Source organism: Cololabis saira, chromosome 18, assembly GCF_033807715.1.
Source record: "Cololabis saira isolate AMF1-May2022 chromosome 18, fColSai1.1, whole genome shotgun sequence".
NCBI lineage: Eukaryota > Metazoa > Chordata > Actinopteri > Beloniformes > Belonidae > Cololabis > Cololabis saira.
Window position 1 is genome coordinate 38,006,638 of NC_084604.1, and position 21,043 is coordinate 38,027,680.

Here is a 21,043-nt window from a genome sequence, read left to right on the forward strand (position 1 = left end):
AATTAATGCATTATTAAGCATTAATTAACAGTGTGATAATAGTTATATAACCATTATTATGTATTACTTAACATTAATTAGCATATTAGTTCATGCATTAATAAACAGTTAATTAATGCCTACTGCTCAGAGTTAATTAATACATTAGTAAGCATTAATAAACGTTACATGATGTAATTATTTATCCTTATGTATGCATTACTTAGTATTAAGTAATACATTAGTTAATACATAAGTAAAACGTTAATAATGTCCCTAGTAATCATTTACTAATGGTGTTTATTTGGAGTGAATAAGCATTAAGTAACAGCTACCTAATACATCTACTAATCATTCGCTAATGGTGTACATGTTTACTGGATGGGCATTTTATAAACAACTATTTAGAGTCTTAAGTAATCATTTCCTAATGGTGCTGTGTATGTTATCAGGTAGCTTACCTGACCTTATGAACGGTAACCTGACATAAACCTTAATAAATGTATAGGAGTGGCTCATAACCATTACTTAACCATTAGTAAAGGCTTGCTGGACCCTTATTGTAAAGTGTAACACATTTATCCCTTAGGTAACACATTATTAATGCTTAACTGCCTCATAAGCATTACTTAACCATAATTAACCATTAGTAAATACTATTCTGGACCCTTATTGTAAAGTGTAACACATTTATCCCTTAGGTAACACATTATTAATGCTTAACTGCCTCATAAGCATTACTTAACCATAATTAACCATTAGTAAATACTATTCTGGACCCTTATTGTAAAGTGTAACACATTTATCCCTTAGGTAACACATTATTAATGCTTAACTGCCTCATAAGTATTACTTAACCATAATTAACCATTAGTAAAGGCTTGCTGGACTCTTATTGTAAAGTGTAACACATTTATCCCTTAGGTAACACATTATTAATGCTTAACTGCCTCATAAGCATTACTTAACCATAATTAACCATTAGTAAATACTAGGGGTGTCACGGTACACACAAGTCATGGTTCGGTACGTACCTCGGTACAGGGGTCACGGTTCGGTACGGGTTCGGTACGGGTTCGGTACAACGGGAAAAAAAATACAAAAAGTCCCAAATGTATAAGACGAGTTTTTTCTTCCTTTATTTTGATCATAGCATTTGAAAGTTAAAGTTTGTTCAATTGGCTACAAAACTAAAAAGCATCTCTTATTAAAGTGTAAAATAAATAGAATAAAACATTTAACTTGTGCATTAGTGTTTTTAATTTTACCACGGACTGGTTTATGTGAGCGCGGGATGGGACATTGTAACGAGGCTCGAGCACTTTTAATAAATACTTGAACCCGGGCTCCTCTACTGCTGCATATGGGCAGAGCCGTCTGGGGGCGGAGTATTCTGCATGGGCCTTATGATAGTCATTTTAACGTTCAACAACACCTCATCCTACCCATCAAACTACATTTATTCTCACTTTTATTGAGCCAAGCCTATAGGCCTATGCTGCAGAAAGCAGAGTAAAGTCACAAACTTGTTCAGAAGAACACACACACACACACACACACACACACACACACACACACACACACACACACACACACACACACACACACACACACACACACACACACACAGGCCTGACAGCTGTCAATCACATGGCTCTGAAAACTCAGGTAGTCACGGACTGACTCAGTTCATTCTTTGATACAATTTAAATACAAAAAAAAACATAACTGGTCTAAATTACACAATCTATTTAGATAGATATAGACACAGCGGTCTATAACATAATTTCTGAGCTCTATAACAGAGAATAGACTCGGCGGTCTCGTTCACAACAACACAAGCTCATTAAAATAGGCAGCTGGTCATTATTATTATTATTATTATGTATAGTATATTATATTATTATTAGTATAGGTATCGGATAGGTGAATGGATGAATGAATGGGATGCCTGGGTCTGGGGCCCTCCGTTGTCGGGCCTGCGCGGGTGTCGCCTTGTTGGGGGGTTCCCTCTCTCCGGGCCCGTCTCCGGTCCCCCCCGCTGCCTCTACGGCGGGGCGCCCCTCTGGTCTTGGAGGGCCACTTTCGTGGGGGACGGGTGCGCCTGCCCGCGTCGGCGGCCGGGGCGGCTCTGTCTCTCCGGGCAGGCTGGCCCCCTGCCGGGTGGGGGTCGTTGGCCTGAAGGGTGAGGGCCTCCTGGCCGCGTGTCCGGCCCGGACCGGGTGGCCGGGGATTGCCTGGGTCGCGGTCCGCCGCCGCGGGATCCCTGGCTGCTTCTTTCCGCGCTGTGGGGGCCCCGCCCGCGGGCCCCCTCGGCCGCCGCCGGGCGGGGGGGGGGCCTCGCAGGCGGTGGGTTGCCTCCCTCCTGCTTCTCCCCTCTGTGGGGTTTGCCGGTGGCCTGGGTTCCGGGCTCTTCCTTGTCGGCCTCTGGTCTCGCGGGTGGCGGGGTCGCTCCCCCCCCTCCCCCACTATAGATACACTTCAGGTGGAGCTTTGTTTGGTTTATTACACACACACACACACACACACACACACACACACACACACACACACACACACACATACACACATACACACATTTAGTCATTTAGTCACATGCACACACACACACACACACACGCATGATCATATACATACACACACACACACATAGACATACACACTGGCTTGTTCACCTGCATGCTGGCTCTCTAGTTTTTGGGCTTAGTTAGCGGTAGCGATAGCTTAGCTCAGACTGCGATCAGATCTCAAGATTTAGGTCGATTGCTGTTCGTGTTTTGGTTGGCTCCGTGCCGGTTTCGTGCTTTGTTTGTGGTTTTTTGTTGCAGATTTCCAGTGCTTGACGTGTGTCTCCGTGTGTTCCTGCTTCCTGGATTGGCAGTGGATGTCGTCACCCCCCCCCCCCACCCCCTCCCCCCCCCAAAAAACAAAAAAAAAACAAAAAAAAACAAAAAAAAAAAAACACTGGGTTTGTATGTGTATATTTATGTATGTGTACGCATATGTGTGCGTATATATATGTATATATTACATATAGTAATAATGCACATATATACACTTTTGGTTTCTACCGTCATGGTATCAATCAATAATATGTGTGCAGACAAGGTAAGAAAAAAAAAAAAAAAAAAAAAAAAAAAAAAAAAAAAAAAAAAAAAAAAAAAAAAATAGGCAGCTGGTCAAGAAACTGATAAATAAATTATTTATGAAGGTTACACTCACTCACCAACGGTAGTTGACTCTTCCATAACCCAAAATAATCCAGGTAACGTGGAAAACGGGGTAACATTCAAAACTTTGTACAAATTTAGTCCTCTTTTAAACTTTAGCGCTAATCTCCTTCACTGTGACTGTTAAGGCTGATTTATGGTACCGCGTTACACCAACGCAGCGCCTACGGCGAAGGTGCGCGTCGCCGCATAACCTCGCCGTAGACTGCGCCGTACCCTACGGCGTATGCTCTGCGTCGATTTAACGCAGAACCATAAATCAGGCTTTACTCCCAATCCGCGCTGGCACACGGCCCTGATGCGTTCAGGACAGTTGTAAATTAAGAATTAGAACATTTTATCGTTATTATAGCCTACAATTTATGATGATATATGAATTGCACATATATTTATTGATATGCACAGACTAGCACACATTTGGGATAATGTAGAGGTAATGGAACGTGACTGTTGAACGTGACTGTTGATATTTATAAGGGGGAAAAAAAACGATGATTGATTTTTTTTTTTTTTTTTTTTAACTCAGTCAGACGTATTCGCCGTATGACTGCGTGAACCGAACCGTGACCCCCGTACCGTGACGGGACGGGACGAAAACAAATACCGTTACACCCCTAGTAAATACTTTTCTGGACCCTTATTGTAAAGTGCAACACATGTATCCCTTAGGTAACACATTATTAATGCTTAACTGCCTCATAAGCATTACTTGACCATAGTTAACCATTAGTAAATTAAGCAATCACATATAAAGAAGTTTACACTTTTTATTTAAAACAAAACAGATAACAGATAACAGATAACATTTGTTATATGTATACATCTTATACATATATATACATACATTATATATATATATATATATATATATATATATATATATATATATATATATATATATATATATATATATATATATATATATACATACACATCTGTGATAACAGATACGTAACAACAATTCACACAGAGGAGAGCTTTGAACAAACATTATTTAGTAACATAATACAATAACACAGTATGATAGGCTGGCATAATTTTATCATCCTTCATTTTATGTATTGTAGCAGAAATGACTTTAGTGGCCTTTATAACCTCCTTGCATCTTTTAGCAAAGTCTGCCACCGTCTCCCCCTTCTCCACCTGATCATATTCTTCTGGAGCAGCTATTGCGAGCTCGGCAATCGCTGCAGTCCTCACAATAGTAAGTCTGTCTACTCCATACTTCTCGAAGGATTTGGCCATATTCTTCCCCGTCTGGAAAATGGCAAGGACTTCCTTGTACCGCTTCACCACATCACCTGGTCCTCCAACTAATATAAACACACAAGAACAAGAAGGAATGTATCATTTGAATCATGAGATTGATGAGAAGAAAAAAACAAATCATTGTATTTTACTGTTAATGTTCAATGTGCCGCGAGACACACTAATCCCATATGTGACACCTCAACACAGTGTAGAAGGATTTTCTGGCACAACTTCACCAAGGTACATGGAAACACCATGACACACACAGGGAATTATCAAGGCTAAATTGGGAGAAAAAGAGGGGAAAATGCTAAATAAAAATGGACACATTTGGGGTGAATCATTTTTGGAAATGAACATTCATTTGGACCGTACTGGTCCTTCTGGTACATCCCTCTATCAGCATGCAGGGCTTGAATTTAGCACTCGCCACTTGCCATTTGCGACCCAAATTCCTCAAGTGGCGAGACAGATTTTCTTGCCACTTGGCTAGTTAGAAAAATCGAGATTCCCAACTTTTGTGCCATTTATAAATCAAATTGAGATTCCCAATACTGTGCGCACCATTGCACCTTTTTATTTTTTATTCTTGATGTCAACTCCGGGTGAACCGTCTGAGTCTGACTCTGAAGAATGAATAGTAAACACTCTGAAGAACAACTGGAGAAAATGGACCAATGCAATGTCTCAGTTTGACCAGCAGGGGACACACTGTATAGTTCCTTAAATGGTTTAGCTGTTGTCTTGTGGTTGTCTTAAGACAGGCTAGGTTGGTTGTTGTAGTCTTTATAAGACACTTTCGAGCTAATAATAAAAAGGCTGCTTGTTTTTAAATTCACTTGTTCGTTCTCATTTGGACATTTTTATCCAGCCCAGAATAAACACATTATTTATACAATACACCTGCTGCATAGAATATACAGACAGGACAGGATCAAAGTGTTACTTTGAAGATGTAATGCTATATATTCCTCCATAAATGTTAGATTTACAATTAAGTAGGCAACTACTGAAATTAAATTATACAAGAACACATCATGCAATCTCATTTTCGACCAATAGTATAGTAGTACACTATTGAATGATAATTGTAGCGTATAGAAAAACAGGATTGATGTAATATGGTACTACGATGACTGCTATATACAAGTGATGTCGAAATACAAAAGTAAAGCAACGTTTTGGTTCTGGCTAGTAAAAAATCTGGTTGGCTAATAACTTTTTTCATCTACTAGCCACTTGGCTAGTAAGTCAAAAAGTTAATTTCAAGCCCTGTCAGCTTGTCATGAGAGATTGATCTACTTGTAGGGACAACAGACACATACAGCTCAAGCCAGCCAAGAAATACGTTTCACATACCCCGCAGGCGAGAGCGATGTTTGCTTTTCTTCGCCTTTTTCTCCTTATCCTGTCAGAGCTGGATTCAGAGCTGGATTCAGAGTCATCCTCACTGTCGTCTTCACTGTCATGCTGCATCTCAGATCCCCTCATCGCTTCATCATCACTGTCTTCTCTTCTGGACTGTTGAGCCTCCTTGAGACATGTCAAAGCTATGGATGCAAGGATTGATAGTTGATTACATCAGTTTGATTGCTTATTGTATACAAACACCTACAACAACAAAGCTATGACACAACTTTCGCACCCACAGCGTACACACCCATCATTCTTTAACCCTCGAGCATCCCTTAAAATTAATATACACTTTTTACCCATAGTCCAAATTTGCCTCATTGACTACCATCTCATAAAAGTGCAATAAAAAATGTAATACATATTTATTTTCACTTTCACCACATAAAATCTTTTCAACAACTTCAGACCTAGCCATAGATATAAAGTTCATTATAATCTTTAAACATTATTTTTACAACTCCTGATTTTTTCAATAAAAAAATCACAAAATATGCAATATTTTCAAAAATTAGGTTCAAAGTGAAATATATTACAGCATTGACTATGTCAATAATTGATAACATTTATTTTGATGCATTATTATTTTTGGAACAATGATTGTTCATTTAAAAAAACTTACACTCTTTACCTTCATGTCCAAATTTGCCCCATTGACTCCCATTATAACCACATATTTTTTATGTACTGTAATTCTTACCTATTATAATTTTTTTCAGACGAATTCCTAATAAATCTAAGCCTCTACCTTCAAAATACAGAGAAAACAGGTTTTATGTCTGGTGACCCCCCAAAACTAGCAGGGGCAGCAGAGCTTCATCACATCAAGTTTCAGTGACGTCTCATCCATCCCGCTCCCGTGTTTAGTTGGGGTCTTTCGTTTAAAAAAGTGTCAGCCTTCACGAGGTGTATTAGCTTCTACACACACCCTTTCAGTTACATGATTAAGAAGTCAGTCTTTCAAATTTACCGACGTAAACTTCTTCTTCTCCATTATTCAAGTGTTACTGAGTCAAATATGCAGCATCTTTTTGAAAAGTTTACATTTTGTCAGAATGATGTATTTGTTATGACAACTCGAATTGTGAACTTTTCAAAAAAAGTGTCATAGGAAGGTGGGGAGGGGGCGCATGATGTAGGACGTGTTTCACGTCGGCTCTTCGGGAATGAGTTTTTAATATATTTTATTCATTATATAAAGTCTGTCCTTCGGTTGCCACTACTAAATCCCCGTGCAAGGACTGTATATCGGTTTTCCTCAGTGTTTTAACCGGGTAAATGTCGAGTTCCAGAGCGAAGAGTGAGTCTGCTAAGGCCGCCCGGGGCCGGCTACAACCCGACTCCCCGGTGCTGTCGGATGCCAATGACGAGATGCTAAGCAGCATTAAAGCAATGATGGAGGACTTGCGTACTGAAATTGTCACGAAATTTGAGGCAATAGTGTCGGCAACTGTCAAGAAGGAGGTAGCGACCGCTCTGAAGCCGCTTGAGGGGAGAATTGATCGGCAAAGTGAGTCTATTAGCGATCTCGAGCACGCGGCTAATGAGCACGGCGACAAGCTAACCGATGTGCATGCTAATGTGGCTAAGCTATCTGCTGTGGTGGAGACTTTGAGCAAGAAGTGTGAGGACCTGGAGGCTCTCGGTGGAACAACATCCGTGTGGTTGGCGTGCCTGAGGGTACCGAGGGACCTCGACCCACAGAGTTCATGGCTGATTTTTTGAAAGATTTATTGCGACTGGAGGAGAGGCCCGGCCTCGATAGGGCCCACCGCACGCTACGAGCCAAGCCAGGGGAGGGGGAACCACCGCGTCCGATGGTCATCAGGGTGACACTGTTCCGTGTCAGGAATGCTATTCTGCGCCGTGCGGGAGAGGCCTCACCGCTGCTGTACAACGGGAGGAAGGTATTTATCTTCCCCGACTTCACATCGTTGGTGGCCAAGCAGAGGGCGGCCTTTGTCCAGGTGAAAAAGGAGCTCCACGCCTGTGGTAATGTTAAGTTTGGCCTCCGGTACCCAGCTACACTGCACATCACCCTGTCGGGTGGCCAGACCCACAAGTTTGAGGACCCGGACCGGGCTTTGGATTTTGTGAACAAGAAACTGAAAAAGAATCCGGGTCCAGAAGATTCCACCGGCTGAGGGCTGGGCCGCTGATATCCTTATTTACAGCCATGACACGAATGTTGCGAACTTTAGACTGATTATGCGCTCTGCTCAGAGTATGTAGGTGCTAGAGGTTTTATTCTATTTTATTTATTTATTTATTTATTTTTATTTTATTTTTATTTATTTTTTTATTTATTTTATATATATATATATATATATATATATATATTTTTTTTTATATATTTTTTTTTTTTATTATTAATTTAATACATTTTTTAAGTAATTCATTTATGAAGTAATCGTCACTCTCTTGCTGAGGATTCTCTGTTTGATGACTGTTGCACTGAGGATTACTCCACTCTTAAATGGAGTCATTTATTTATTTATTTATTTTTATATAAATTTTAATTTTTTTTTATTTATTTAATTAATTTTTTTTTAAGTAATTCATTTATTAAGTAATCGTCACTCTCTTGCTGAGGATTCTCTGTTTGATGACTCTGTTGCACTGAGGATACTCCACTCTTAAATGGAGTCATTTATTTATTTATTTTTATATAATTTTTTTTTTTTTTTTTTTAATTTATTTAATTTATTTTATTAAGTGATCGTCACTCTCTTGCTGAGGATTCTCTGTTTGATGACTGTTGCACTGAGGATTACTCCACTCTTAAATGGAGTCATTTATTTATTTATTTACTTTTATATAAATTTTAATTTTTTTTTATTTATTTAATTAATTTTTTTTTAAGTAATTCATTTATTAAGTAATCGTCACTCTCTTGCTGAGGATTCTCTGTTTGATGACTCTGTTGCACTGAGGATTACTCCACTCTTAAATGGAGTCATTTATTTATTTATTTTTATATAATTTTATTTTTTATTTTTTTTTAATTTATTTAATTTATTTAATTAAGTGATCGTCACTCTCTTGCTGAGGATTTTCGGTTTAATGACTGTCGCACGGAGGATTACTCCACTCTTAAATGGAGTCATTTATTTTGTGTTTTACTTTGTGGTACCTTTTTCTGTGTTTGCTTATAGACCTTTTGGTTTTTAGGGGACAGCTCAATTCTGCATTCCCTTTAGTCGTTTGGTAGTACAGTGACACTACAGGTAACGACAGGTTTTATTTCAGAGGAGGGGGGGGGTAGCACGCATCATTATTTGGATGCTTCTGCTAGGTGGGAACAAGGGGGGGGCGCTCTGCTCTGAGCTGGGGGGGTTGTTTGTTTTTTTTGGGGGGGGGGGTTGGCACCTACCCTATACTTTTGGTTTTATTTCATGTTTATGCTTACTATGTTGATAGATTTTTATTTTAGTCTCTCATGCTTACTACTTGGATCTAAACCTCTGACATTTGATGGCACAGTCTAGGAGATCACCTCTCATTGCAGGTGGAGATGTTAAGTTTGTTAGTTTGAATTGTAAGGGCCTAATTAATCCAATTAAACGAAGTAAGGTTTTACACTATTTGCGCCATCTCAATGCCCACATAATTTACTTGCAAGAGACTCATCTGAGAGAGGTGGATAACATGAGGCTTAAAAAGAGCTGGGTTGGGAACATTTACTCATCCTCTTTTTCTATTAAATCACGGGGGTAGCTATTCTTTTGCACAGGGACATTCCCTTTGTTCATACCCGAACAATCACTGACCCTGCTGGCAGGTTTATAATTGTTATTGGGTGCATTTTTGATGTGAAGGTAGCTTTTGCGAATGTGTATGCCCCTAATTGGGACGACGAATCCTTTTTCAGACGGGTTTTTTCAAGGATACCGGATCTGTCTGTATATGAACTGATCCTAGGGGGGACTTTAATTGTTGGATGAATCCTTCCTTAGACCGCTCCTCCCGCACCTCAGTTGCACAATCCAAATCAGCCAAAGTGATTGAAGCCTTTATGAGAGAGTTTAATGTGGTTAATCCTTGGCGTTTCCTCAATCCAGGTAAAAGAGCGTACTCATTTTTCTCACATGTTCATTCTACTTACACGCGCATTGATTTTTTTTTAGTGACCAATAGACTACTTACTTCCATTTCGGACTTTAAGTATGATGCAATAGTTGTATCGGACCACGCGTCCGTTTCCATGAACATTTATTTTCAGAAGTTCAATAATATGAGGCCACCATGGCGTTTAGATACACACTTGCTATTGGATAGTAATTTTGTTAATTTTCTCAGTAAGCGGATTGATTTCTTTTTTCAAATCAACAAAACTCCAGAGGTAACAGCCTCTGTGTTATGGGAGACAATGAAAGCGTTTATTAGAGGAGAGATTATCTCCTATAAAACTTATCAAAAAAAATCTGCAAAGGAGAAATTAGCCAAGATATCTCAGCGCATTGCAATTTTGGACTCTTTGTATGCCGCCTCTAAACAACCAGATACCTATAAGGAACGCATGGCCTTGCAAGCGGAGTATGATCTCATTATGTCACAGTTTACAGCTGAGTTACTACTTCGTTCAAGGTCACGATTTTATGAACAGGGAGATAGAACTAGTAAGCTTCTGGCTCATCGGTTGCGACAAATTTCAGCATCTCAGTTAATCCCTCGAATCGAAACTGGTGCAGGAGTGACGTCAGACCCTGTGGAAATCAATAGGACCTTCTTTGATTTTTATAAATTGTTATATTCATCGGATTTTTCTCATGCTCCCCCAGATCTGCTCTCTTTCTTCGATAAAATTGACACTCCTACTCTGGACCAGAACGTGGCGGGGGGATTGGAGCGTCCTATTACAGCAGGTGAACTTGCAGAAGCAATTAAATCGCTCCAAAGCGGTAAAAGCCCTGGCCCAGATGGCTTTCCGGCCGATTTTTATAAAGTATTCTGGAAGCAACTGGCTCCGCACCTGCTAGAGATGTTCACTGAATCTTTTACTTTGGGCACACTCCCCCACACCTTAAACCAGGCCCGTATATCGCTGCTCTTAAAGAAGGGTAAGAACCCCTTACAATGTGGTTCATACCGGCCCATTAGTCTGCTGAACGTTGACTTCAAATTGCTGTCTAAAGTACTGGCCAGACGCTTAGAAACCGTTCTCCCCTCTATTGTATCGCTGGATCAAACAGGGTTTATTCGTAACCGACATTCCTTTTTTAATCTTAGGGGGGTATTTAATGTGGCTTATAGCCCTTCTCCATCTGCTCTGCCTGAAGCCTTGGTCGCGTTGGATGCGGAGAAGGCGTTTGACAGAGTGGAATGAGATTATTTGTTTTTTATTCTGGGAAAATTTGGTTTTGGGGAAAAATTTGTTTCATGGGTTAGATTATTGTACGCCTCGCCACTCGCCTCTGTTAGAACGAATAACACAAATTCCGAATACTTTCATTTAGGTCGTTCTACAAGACAGGGTTGCCCATTAAGTCCTCTTTTATTTGCCCTTGTGATGGAATCTCTGTCGATCGCCTTATGGTCTAACCCCGATATTCGCGGTATAATTAGACATAATGTGGAGCTGAAGGTAGCCTTGTACGCGGATGATCTTTTGCTGCTTCTGTCTGATATAGCGCATTCCATTCCTGCGGCCCTCTCGGTTTTAGATGCTTTCAGTAAGGTTTCGGGATATAAACTGAACCTTGACAAAAGCGAATTATTCGCTGTGAATAAGCAGGCAAGAGAGTTTCCACTTAGACAGTTTCCATTTAAGGTCTCGAACTCTGGTTTCATTTATCTTGGTGTGTATATAGCTGACACACAGGCTAATCTTTATAAGAAAAATTTTCTCTCTCTGCTCACACGAATTAAAGATGACTTTGAGCGGTGGTCCCTCCTAAATCTCTCTGTTGCGGTTAGGATCAATACAGTTAAAATGAATATCTTTCCACGTTTTCTTTACTTATTTCAGTGCATCCCAATTTTTCTTCCTCTCTCTTTTTTTCGTAAATTAGACAGCCTTATCCTGGATTTTGTTTGGAACAAAAAGACTCCTAGGTTGAGCCGCCAAGTATTACAAAGACCCAAAGTCGCAGGTGGAATGGCGTTACCTAACTTTTTATACTACCACTGGGCGACCACTGTTAGGAATTTAAATTAGGGATGGAGAGGTTGAGTCTTGTTTTACGGCTCTGTTATTTTTACAATTGTTGATTTGAACTTGTGAACCATTGTATTTTTTTTTTATGTGAAAAACCACAATAAACAGATTGTTAAAAAAAAAAAAAAAAAAATGTCATAAAGTTAACATTAAGAGCTAACAATTTAACGTAGTTAGATTAATCTTACCATGTTTTCCAGATGAATTTCCCTTTTCCGCTTTTTTCTTGTGCGTGGTTATCCTGGTCCTGCGAGGTGAGACTCCGAGCTCATCCATCTGGAGACGCTTCTGTAGCTGGGGCCGCGGTCAGTGCGCGCAAAGAAAAAAGTGCGGCGTGCGGCGTTCAGGCCAATTCGGAACTAAGGCTTTTAACTAAGGCCTAATATTGGTGCTCCTAATCGGGAAATTCAGAGTCTTCTTGGAGAATCAGTTTTCTGACATCAAACAACAATGTCTAATGTCAATATCTGGAACGCTTTGAAGACAGAAATGGGAGTTTTCAATGGGGAAACCCAGAGTTCTGAGGTGTCATGAACGCAGCATTGGCGCACACCAGAACTCAGGAGTTATCGCGGTGTAACCTGGGTGTAACTGCCTTGAAGGAGGAGCAGGCTTTTCTGGCAGGACGGACAGTAATTTTAACAGGATAGCCATTTACCAAGCTGCACGTTTCATTTTAGGAGCACACGGCATGCGTGGGTTAAAGTTAGCAAACAAGTTGAGTGAGCTGACAGAAGGCAAAAAAAAAAACACAAACACCTCAAACTAATTGAATGGCTCCAAAAGAAAAAAATACTGAGATGGAAAGTCAAGTGCAACCGGTGTCATCACAAAAGGAAGCTGAAGAAAAAGATGGTGGATCTGTGGACCGATTTGAATGGTAGGTAACTTTGGCTAACATTGTGGGATAACTTTTTTGGTCAGTATTATTATTATTATTATTATTATTATTATTATTATTATTATTATTATTATTGTTCTTATTATTATTATTATTATTATTATTATTATTATTATTATTCGCCAGCTTGATTTCATGATGGACAACATTGCTGCATCCTCAAGAACCCTTTCAAGAATGGCAAAGCAACAGGAGGTCTGCGTGACAGCGATGGAGAGGCTGCATCATAGAGAAGGACAGAGAATTGGGGGAAGGAGCATTTTGTGGTGATAGATGAGTCACTTCAGACATAAAAGAAAGGTAACTTTTTATATTAACTGCTACAAATTGTTAGGCTGCTAATTATGACTTAGTCTTGTGATGCCCAACGTTCAGGTCGAGACTGGACAAGACTTGAATGTTTGGGGAAGTTAGTGCAGGATTTTGTAATAGTGCTACCGCTGGTTGCAACCAGCTTCCTTGAAAAGGTAAAATAGGTAAAATAGGCAGGTTAAATAAGAGTTTTCTTTTTCCTGCTCCTTTCTGAACATGGATAAAGATGCAACCTTTTGCTATTTCCTTTGGTACAATTTGAATGTTTCCATGGACAGAACAAGTAAATTAAATTAAATGAAAATCTGTGATAGTCTTTCATCCTCAACCAATGATTGGTTAGCTCTGCTTTGCACACACCTTACCAGAAACGTCAGCAATGTTAGCAACGAAAGGCCCACCCTAAAAGACTGTTGGTTGGTTTTGCAACACTGTTTTTTTTTAAACTCACAAAACGTTTCCACCCAGACACCCGCTTATTTTTACAAAATTGAGGTGGAACTTCCCCAGACAATCATTTTGAAATATTAGAGTTTGGAAACGAGACTAGTTATAACCACATCACCAATGTGGAAAAATTAATTAGTATATTCAAAGATTCAATATGTAAATTTGATCAGAATTTTGAGGTAAAACATTACAAAATCATGTGCAATTATCAGAAATATGTTTAGAAAGAAGAGTTTAAATGTTATGTCAAAGACATTTACCAAATGAAGATGCAAAAGGCACCAAATACAAGCGCAACAGTAAAAGTTGGTGGCGAAGTGCAAATATGCGGCCTCCAGCAGGGAGCAGGGTGCGGATTTTTATTTTAAAAGTTGTACCAGCGCTTCTGCTCCATCCCGCTCCAATTTAGCTCCAGGGCCACCCATACCTGACCTACAACCAGCTTGTTTTCTAGCTGGATCTGTTTGTTATCGAAAAGTATGTAATTGATTAAATTATTATTCAAACAGTGTACAACGTGTACAACGCTGCTTTTTTGGACAGGTCTGTGAGCAAGGAGCAAGAAGATTCTCACCTGCTCTGTTTCACCATCCTAATGTGGAGATCTATACTGTATTTTTTAGCCTGGTATTTGGCTGTACTTTGTGTGTATAAAAAGAGTTAAAAACTGCAAGATCTAACTGCTGTCTGAGCGTCGATCAGCTGAGCCAAAGCACAATGGGTGGGGCACTACACAGCTGTAGCAGCATATGTGTATGTTTTATAACATCGGCAAGAAAAAAAAACATTGTTGATTGTCTTCTCAATCGCAGTGAAACGATTGGATTGCCGATCGACAGAAGCCAAGTTGAAACAGCAGCCCATCATTTATAATGTTCATGCTTATAGTGATGAAAAACAGAATGGGACAGAATCATTCCTATAGAAACTCTTAAATTTGGCTATAGTAATCATCCATTCCATGGAAATCTTGCATTTTACTTTGTCTAATCAGATTTGTCAACTTTATTCCTGCTAACATTATAAATTTATCTGACACAAGGTTAATAATCTTGTTTCTTGTTCTGTCATTTTCCCCAAAACACAGTATGGAAGGGACAGGATGGCTGGGGGCTGGAAGCGGAGGAAGTGGGTGTTCGGGATGCTGGGGGTGCAAAGCACGCGGAGGCGGCCAGGGCGAAGACATCCAGGGAAGCCGGTGCTTCGCTTGGTGGAGAAGAGGGGGATGAGAGAACTGGTGCCACTCATAGCTCATCATGTCAAAAGGGAGCAGACATTTCCAGGGAGGATAAACAGAGGGTAGCCTATCATACTGTGCTATTGTATTATGTTACTAAATAATGTTTGTTCAAAGATCTCCTCTGTGCGAATTGTTGTTACATATCTGTTATCACAGATGTGTGTGTGTGTATATATATATATATATATATATATATATATATATATATATATATATATATATATATATATATATATGTATATATATATATATATATATATATATATATATATATATATATATATATGTATGTATATATATATATATATATATATATATATATATATATATATATATATATATATATATATATATATATATATATATATATATATATATATATATTTATATATATATATAATATATATATTTATAAGATGTATACATATAACAAATGTTATCTGTTATCTGTTATCTGTTTTATTTTGTTTTAAATAAAAAGTGTAAACTTCTTTATATGTGATTGCTTAATTTACTAATGGTTAACTATGGTCAAGTAATGCTTATGAGGCAGTTAAGCATTAATAATGTGTTACCTAAGGGATACATGTGTTACACTTTACAATAAGGGTCCAGAAAAGTATTTACTAATGGTTAATTATGGTTAAGTAATGCTTATGAGGCAGTTAAGCATTAATAATGTGTTACCTAAGGGATAAATGTGTTACACTTTACAATAAGGGTCCAGCAAGCCTTTACTAATGGTTAATTATGGTTAAGTAATACTTATGAGGCAGTTAAGCATTAATAATGTGTTACCTAAGGGATAAATGTGTTACACTTTACAATAAGGGTCCAGAATAGTATTTACTAATGGTTAATTATGGTTAAGTAATGCTTATGAGGCAGTTAAGCATTAATAATGTGTTACCTAAGGGATAAATGTGTTACACTTTACAATAAGGGTCCAGAATAGTATTTACTAATGGTTAATTATGGTTAAGTAATGCTTATGAGGCAGTTAAGCATTAATAATGTGTTACCTAAGGGATAAATGTGTTACACTTTACAATAAGGGTCCAGCAAGCCTTTACTAATGGTTAATTATGGTTAAGTAGTGCTTATGAGGCAGTTAAGCATTAATAATGTGTTACCTAAGGGATAAATGTGTTACACTTTACAATAAGGGTCCAGCAAGCCTTTACTAATAGTTAATTATGGTTAAGTAATACTTATGAGGCAGTTAAGCATTAATAATGTGTTACCTAAGGGATAAATGTGTTACACTTTACAATAAGCGTCCAGAATAGTATTTACTAATGGTTAATTATGGTTAAGTAATGCTTATGAGGCAGTTAAGCATTAATAATGTGTTACCTAAGGGATAAATGTGTTACACTTTACAATAAGGGTCCAGCAAGCCTTTACTAATGGTTAAGTAATGGTTATGAGCCACTCCTATACATTTATTAAGGTTTATGTCAGGTTACCGTTCATAAGGTCAGGTAAGCTACCTGATAACATACACAGCACCATTAGGAAATGATTACTTAAGACTCTAAATAGTTGTTTAATAATGCCCATCCAGTAAACATGTACACCATTAGCGAATGATTAGTAGATGTATTAGGTAGCTGTTACTTAATGCATATTCACTCCAAATAAACACCATTAGTAAATGATTACTAGGGACCTTATTAACGTTTTACTTATGTATTAACTAATGTATTACTTAATACTAAGTAATGCATACATAAGGATAAATAATTACATCATGTAACGTTTATTAATGCTTACTAATGTATTAATTAACTCTGAGCAGTAGGCATTAATTAACTGTTTATTAATGCATTAACTAATATGCTAATTAATGTTAAGTAATACATAATAATGGTTATTTAACTAATATTACACTGTTAATTAACGCTTAATAATGCATTAATTAACTGTTTATTAATGCATTAACTAATATGCTAATTAATGTTAAGTAATACATAATAATGGTTATTTAACTATTATTAAACTGTTAATTAATGCTTAATAATGCATTAACTAACGTTAATTAAGGGACCCTTATTGTAAAGTGTTACCGAAATTTCTATCAAAATCAACAATATTCCCATTGAAAGAGTAACAGAATACAAATTCCTTGGAACACTCATTGATCATAAATTAAAATGGAAATCACACATTAATTATGCCAAAAAGAAAATGTCTAGAACCATTGCAATTGTAAATAAATCAAAAGAATTTTTAAACTTAAAGTCACTCATCCTCTTTTATTGTTCCCTTGTAGTTCCATACATGTCTTACTGTGTGGAGATGTGGGGAAACACATACAAGACCCATCTAAAACCAATTTTTATATTACAGAAACGAATAATACGTATAATAAAGAGAAAAGTGTTCCAAGAGCCCACCAACGTTTTTTTTATAAATTTATATACTCTCAAATTCTGGGATATAGTCAAGTTGCAAACCTTATTGGTCCCATTCAAAGCTCACAACATTATTATTATTATTATTATTATTATTATTATTATTATTATTATTATTATTATTATTATTATTATTATTATTATAATTATTATTATTATTATTATTATTATTATTATTATGTATAGTATATCGTATTATTATTAGTATAGGTATCGGATAGGTGAATGGATGAATGAATGGGATGCCTGGGTCTGGGGCCCTCCGTTGTCGGGCCCGCGCAGGTGTCGCCCTGTTGGGGGGTTCTGTTATGTATCTCTGTATTGGGAATAGCTGTCCTCCTCCTGTGTGGTGGGGGAGGCGCTGTTTCCCTGGTGCCTTGGTGCTTTCCTCATTTTTGCCTTTCAGGTCAGGTCCAATCCAGGTGCACAGGATTGGGTCTGATTGCCTGGGAGGGTATTTAAGGAGAGGTTTCCAGGGCCGCCCCTCTCTCTCCCTCCCTGCCTGTGACAACAACGGCCAACCATTTTTCCCGTAGTTGTTTCTTGTTAGTTTGCACATTATTATCTAGTTACCTTGTACCTTAGGGCCTTATTTTTAATAAATACATGAAATGGTTTACCTGTGTGGTCTCCCTACTTGTTGTGATCTACCGTGAGCCAGGTGGTCATAACAGTTCCCTCTCTCCGCAGCGGGGCGCCCCTCTGGTCTTGGAGGGCCACTTTCGTGGGGGCGGGTGCACGGTCCCGCGCCAGGGCGGCTCTGTCTCTCCGGGCAGGCTGGCCCCTCGCCGGCTGGAGGTCGTTGGCCTGGGGGGTGAGGGCCTCGTGGCCACGTGTCCGGCCCGGACCGGGTGGCCGGGGATTGCCTGGGTCGTGGTCCGCCGCCCCGGGATCCCTGGCTGCCCCCGCCCTCCCCCACTATAGATACACTTCAGGGGGAGCTTTGACAGGACTATTACACACACACACACACACACACATACATACACACACACACACACACACACACACACACACACACACACACACACACACACACACACACATACACACACACACACACACACACACTTATACCTACACACATACACACACATAGACACATAGACATATACACACTCACGCACACAAATACATATTCATACATTCATGCATGCACACATACGCACACACAGCCACACATATGCTTACACACACACAGACACATTTAGCCACACATACATATACACGCTCATACACACACACACACACACACACACTTATACCTACACACATACACACACATAGACACATAGATATATACACACTCACGCACACAAATACATATTCATACATTCATGCATGCACACATACGCACACACAGCCACACATATGCTTACACACACACGGACACATTTAGCCACACATACATATACACGCTCATACACACACACACACGCACGCACGCACGCACGCACGCACGCACGCACGCACGCACACACACACACACACATATAGCCACTCAGTCACATACATATACACACACATACACAGCCACACAAACATATACATACACACACACACACACACATAGCCACAAAGACATGTACACACACACACGCACGCACACACATACACACACACACACACACACACACGCACCCACACACACACACACACACACTGCTCGTGTTTTGGTCGGCTCCGTGTCGGTTTTGTCGGTTTCGTGTTGTATATATATATATATATATATATATATATATATATATATATATATATATTTATATATGTATATTAAATATAGTAATAATGCACATTTTTCCGATTTTGCAGGTTTTCCCACTTGCAAAGCATGTAGAAGTCTGTAATTTTTATCATAGGTACTCTTCAACTGTGAGTGATGGAATCTAAAAAAAAAGATCCAGAAAATCACATTGTATGATTTTTAAGTAATTAATTTGCATTTTATTGCATTGCATAAGTATTTGATCACCTGTCAACCAGTAGGACTTCTGGCTCTCACAGACCTGTTAGTTCTTCTTTAAGAAGCCCTCCTGTTCTCCACTCATTACCTGTATTAACTGCACCTGTTTGAACTCGTTACCTGTATAAAAGACACCTGTCCACGCACTGAATCAAACAAACTCCAACCTCTCCACAATGGCCAAGACCAGAGAGCTGTGTAAGGACATCAGGGATAAAATTGTAGACCTGCACAAGGCTGGGATGGGCTACAGGACAGCTTGGTGAGAAGGCAACAACTGTTGGCGCAATTATTAGAAAATGGAAGAAGTTCAAGATGACGGTCAATCTCCCTCGGTCTGGGGCTCCATGCAAAATCTCACCTCGTGGGGCATCAATGATCATGAAGAAGGTGGGGGATCAGCCCAGAACTACACGGCAAGACCTGGTCAATGACCTGAAGAGAGCTGGGACCACAGTCTCAAAGAAAACCATTAGTAACACACTATGCCGTCATGGATTAAAATCCTGCAGCGCATGCTAGGTCCCCCTGCTCAAGCCAGTGCATGTCAAGGCCCGTCTGAAGTTTGCCAATGACCATCTGGATGATCCAGAGGAGGAATGGGAGAAGGTCATGTGGTCTGATGAGACTACAATAGAGCTTTTTGGTCTAAACTCCATTCGCCATGTTTGGAGGAAGAAGAAGGATGAGTACAACCCCAAGAACACCATCCCAACCGTGAAGCATGGAGGTGGAAACATCATTCTTTGGGGATGCTTTTCTGCAAAGGGGACAGGACGACTGCACCGTATTGAGGGGAGGATGGATGGGGCCATGTATCGTGAGATCTTGGCCAACAACCTCCTTCCCTCAGTAAGAGCATTGAAGATGGGTCGTGGCTGGGTCTTCCAGCATGACAACGACCCGAAACACACAGCCAGGGCAACTAAGGAGTGGCTCTGTAAGAAGCATTTCAAGGTCCTGGAGTGGCCTAGCCAGTCTCCAGACCTGAACCCAATAGAAAATCTTTGGAGGGAGCTGAAAGTCTGTATTGCCCAGCGACAGCCCCGAAACCTGAAGGATCTGGAGAAGATCTGTATGGAGGAGTGGTCCAAAATCCCTGCTGCAGTGTGTGCAAACCTGGTCAAGAACTACAGGAAACGTCTGATCTCTGTAATTGCAAACAAAGGTTTCTGTACCAAATATTAAGTTCTGTTTTTCTGATGTATCAAATACTTATGTCATGCAATAAAATGCAAATTAATTACTTAAAAATCATACAATGTGATTTTCTGGATTTTGTTTTTTAGATTCCATCACTCACAGTTGAAGAGTTGAAGAGTACGAGTATGATAAAAATTACAGACTTCTACATGCTTTTCAAGTGGGAAAAGTCGGGCAGTCGTGGTGTCATTCTGTCTCTGCTAGAGGAAATGATGTTTTTCTCTGCTTCTCCTCTCTATATGAACATGTTAGTTCCTGTTTCTTGCTAACTTGCTGGCTAAAAACATCTTTTCACCAACACCCACCGTCCTCACACTTCTGTAAATCCTCTGAACACACAACCAGCAAGAGTTCAAGTTCGGACGGACGGATTATCTGAAGACCTAAACATCTGAAAGAGAATCTTTTATTTCTCATAAAATCCAGTTGTGGTGTCGATCTGTCTCTGGTCTGTCTCTGGTCAGTGATATAAATACTTTTTCTCTGCTGCAGGTCTGTATGTGATGATGTAACTTCCTGTTTCAGGG